Below are 4,914 nucleotides of genomic sequence, written 5' to 3' on the forward strand. Positions count from 1 at the left end.
GGTCAGATGGCATTGGCAGATTATATATCCTTTTCCACACAATTGTGGCATTATTTACTATTGCTTCTATCTACTTGGAGAGAACTAAGAAGGTATGAAACCTAAGTGTCATTTGGTGTTCATTCTTCTTTAATGCCTCTTTTACTTCTTTATATGTCAGGTTCGGTAACAACTGTTTTAAGGTTTGTGCATAAATGTCTTTGACAGTTTGCACTGCTGAAGTCCATCTTGGTCTAATCCTGACTAGAAGCTCATTTGGAATTTGAGAGCTGATATCATCTGGGGTATATTTCCATTTTCCCATTTTATTCAATAAAATCTCCTCGATCTGCATCTTTTCTGCATCTGATCTGTTTTCATACCTCAGTGCCTTGAAGTTAGCCATGCCAGATCCTTGTTCCAACTGCTTCAATTTTTCTTCGAAGGTAGGAGGGGGTCTCCTGAATAGAATTTCACTTTCTTTCTGCCCTCTTCTGGTTTTCCTTGTGAACACTGCAGTTTTAGGTTTGGGCTTTGTGATTACTACTTTGCCTTTCTTCTTTGATGTTTCCTCCTCTGATTCCTCTTCTGATTCCTCTGTTTTAGCTGCCTTCCTCTTGGTACTGGTGGTGGCCTTTGGAAGCTTGATTTCAAGCTCAATTCTGGCTTTGGCCTCATCATAAGTGCCAAATGCAGGGGTGTTGGGAATGGCTGGCTCATTTATCAGGGCTTCTATTATATCCCTTGCTTCATCTATGTTAATTTCATAGGGTAATGGTTTTACCCATGCCACTCGGGGTATGGCTGCCTGGATGTAAACTTTATCACAGTCTACCATGAAGCATATATCATCTTTGTAATCTTTTACCAACTTAGGAGGAATCCTGAACCTGTTGTTCATTTTGTCCTTAAATTCTTCAAAATAATTATCCATTACTGTCTCAAAATTCTGACCTATTTCTGTTATAAACTCATTTATCTGATACAAAATTGGAGTATCCTTCCTCCATACTACCGTGCCTTTAGAAGGGAAAAAGTTTTGTACATAGAAAAATATACAAATCAACAAAGAACCAAATTTGCATGGATTATTCTTTGATGTCCTTATACTGTCCATGTTCTTGTTGAATTGTATTAGTAAAACCTCTGCTAGGTCAAAATCCATGTTCTTCTTTACTACCTTGTAGGCAAGGTCTATCGCCTCACATGCCACACTATTTAGCCTACTGGAACTATACAGCTTATATGCAATGATGATAATACCAAATTTAAGTTCAACATCAGATACATTGTTAATTTTCATTCCTCTGCCATCCCATTCGGCTTGAGTTAACTCCTGCAGTTCGTCCCGACCTAAGGTTTTGGTGGATTTTGCTCTGTCTGACATCGGTAATCCTGTGATTCTATGAATCATCTTCTTTGTTATTAAGATAGGTTGATCTAACCAAAGTTGCCCATCATGTACACGGCTCAATACATACCTAATCCATTTTACTTGAAAGTTTCTTGGTAGGTGTGGGATATGGGTCAAGCCTTTGATTTCCAAATGTCTATGCTCGGGTTTCAGGGTTTTGTCAACACATAGCTGATCTAGGGCATTGTCCATTTCCAAAGTCCCTAACTCTTGAATAGTGCATTTGAAATGAGTACGAATGTCATTGATGAGAAGTACCTTGGAAGGAATTCTGGACTGTGCTCCACTTGGGTCGAGTGATTCTGCGATCGCTGGAACGAGTTTGAAGTTCGGCGCTGTCCATTTAACTCCTTTCACTAACATATTGGAAGTTTTCTTCGCCTTGCTCCTGCTGGTTGTGCTAGTAGAAGTCATTGCTGAATAACCTGAGTTCCTTTTAGATTCTTCGCTACAAATTCATCTTAAATCTCCTTGAGCACTTTGAAAACCTAAGCTCTTCGAATGTTGAATAACGCGGTGAAGAATGAAGTCGATTTTGCCCTTTTTATTAAAATTCTGTCATTAATGCTCGATAAGTGGGTAGGTGAGATGACTTAATGACTTTAGCGATTGCTCAGTAAGACTGACCTAACTCGGTGTTCTTATTTCTGACCTAACTCGGTAAGGTCTGCAGTTTTACCATGCTCGGTAACATTCAACTCGGTAAGTGACTTTTCTGTATGTATCGGAAATACTGATTTCATCGATTATGCTTTTGTATTTTAGAACTGCTTATGGTAAGGCTTTGAAGATGCAGTTCCTTATTTTCTTTAATGGATCTAATTTGTAATGGTGGGGTCACCCAATTCTTGAGTGACAGGACCATTGCATGATTTATCCTGCTCGGTAGATTTAGGCACCCACTGCTGTCTCATCTGTTTTCGAATGTTGTCAGCTTTAGCTTTCTTTTCATCTTCAACCTTCTTTGCGTTCATGCAGTTCTTGGCTATATGTCCGAGTTCAGTGCATGTATAACATCTTATGGTTGTATCTTTCTTCCTTAGATGATGCCTTGTACAATTCAACCCAATGTGTCCATATTCTCCACAATAATGACATCTGCACCAGGTATTGTAATCCCAACCAAATATTGCTTTGACAATTTGTTCTGCTGGAGTGAATATCTTTGTTCTACATTCTGATGCTTTGTGACCTTGTTTCTTGCATTTGTGACATTTGCCTTCAAATTTTGGTTTTTCCTTGCATTCACTAGCCTTGTGACCATGCTGATTACAGTTGTAGCATTTTCCTTTGAATCTTGTCTTTCCATTGCTCCAACATTTGTTTGATGTGTGACCTGTCTTACCACAGTAATTGCATGTAGGTCTTTGATTTCTTTGGCTACCTTGCTCGGAAGATTCACCTTCTTCATTGTAACCAAGACCGGCATTACCCTTTTGTTTGTGAAGATTTTGCTCATTTGATTGATCCAAGTCTGTTTGAGATTTCATCATCCTTTCATTTGCTTGCTTTTGAATATCTAGCTCATTTTTCAAGCTTTCATTCTGTTCTTTGAGAATTCTGATCTCTTCATTTGCATTGAAGAGTTGCTCGGTGAGATCTTCATGCTGTACAATTTCATTGTTTCTTCCTTCTATTTCATTTTGCATTTTATTCCTTTGTTCCAGGATTTCACAAAATCTTGCAGACTGAATTTCCTGTTCTCTTCTTAGCATCCTTACTTCTTTTTGCAGTAATCCATTCTTTTCTAGGAGTTCTTTGATTGCATTGTTTGCTTCATCTACTTCATTTGAACTACTTGTAGGGAAGAGATCTTCAATTTTTGTTTCAACATACTCATGATCATTTATTTCTTTTGCTAGTTCCTTTCTTCTTTTTAGGGATTGGGAAAGATGTTCTCTTGCTTCTTTGAGTTGTGCTATGGCCATTTCCAGATCTAGCTTTTCATTCTCAATAGCTTTGTCAAGTCTGAATATCTCCATTGTCTTGATCTTTTCTCAAGCTGTCAAACTTTTACTCTGAGAACCACAATGCTCTGATACCAATTGTTGAAAATATTCAAGACTAACCAAGTTACTGAGAGGGGAGGGATGAATCAGTAACACTTAAAACTTTTAATTCATTTCTGCACTTGCATATATTAAACCATTCATTCATTTAATCTACTGTATGCATGAAAGTATAATCATTCACAGCACTTAACACAAAGATTTAGTGACCCAGAAACCTTCCAAATAGAAAGTAAAACTGGGGTGGGGATGGTACCCACAAAACTTTGGTACTGCAGTAAAAGTTGGCCGGTTAAGGCTTACAATGATCACTTCTGATGATCTGCCCTGTTAGAAGCAAATTTGGACTGCTAGGTCCACCTTGTTAGAGGATTTACAGACATACAATGAAGTATGCACTCGGTTAAGAGATTTACAAAAGACTGTTAAGTCTACCCGGTAAAAGGATTTACAAACTGATTCAACTGTTAGGATGAAACAGTAGATCTTGACTTACAACTTTATTGCTGATAAGATCTGTTGAGTATTGATCTCCTTCTGAGATAGATATGTCGATTCTGCTCCTTTACTGACTCTGCGAAAATGTTATGATCTGCTGCCTTAATGCAGTTTCTGCTCTGCTCTTTCTAATTTCGCATATTCATATACCTTACATACATTTTTCATATTCCCAATTACAGATGGTATAATACATCACATATATACTGTCCATAATTACATTTACATTTCATAAAGTCGGCCTCATACAAATTAATAACACAAACTCATTCTTAAGTCGGCCTTACATAGGTGAACAAAATATTACTGAGTCGGTAGATACTCGGTTCCTCAAGCTGGCTCGGTGATCTTCTGATACACGGCGTCCACTACAGTACTCGGCATCGTCATGCTCTCGGTAAGAGTAGAAGCTCGGTCCATACTAGTCCCGAAGTGTAGCTTGGAACTCGGTAGATATAGTGTCACTCGGTAACCACTGGTAACTCGGTAAGAACTGACTTCTCGGTTACTGCTGTTTGTCTCATATGCTCGGTAATAGTCTTACTGCTCGGTATGAACTGTTTAATCGGTAAGCTTTACCGAATGCTCGGTATAGGCTGTGGACTGAGTGATGAGCTCGGTAAGCATTCAAAATCGAATAAGTGTTTTCACTAAGTGTTATTTACTAATGACAAATATATCATTATTCCAACAGGAAATGGTTTTGAAGGCCTACAATAATGCCAAGGAAGAGGTGAGAGGTAAAGATAGCATCATTGCTAGATTACAAAGCCACTTGATGGGACAGCACCAACAAGGTGAGCCTTCAACATTAATGATTTCTTCCTCTCCTGCAAGACCTCCACCTACAAGCCCTATCATCGAATTTCCACTATCCCCAGCACCTTCCAGCTCCCAAATGATTGAGATTACTCCTCAAGAATTAGAAAACCTGAAGCAGGCTCAGGCCTTGTATGCAGGGAAATATGAGGAGAAAGTAAGGGCCACAATCTCTAGTTTTGCAAAGACAATAAA

Source organism: Cryptomeria japonica, chromosome 7, assembly GCF_030272615.1.
Source record: "Cryptomeria japonica chromosome 7, Sugi_1.0, whole genome shotgun sequence".
NCBI classification, from domain to species: domain Eukaryota; kingdom Viridiplantae; phylum Streptophyta; class Pinopsida; order Cupressales; family Cupressaceae; genus Cryptomeria; species Cryptomeria japonica.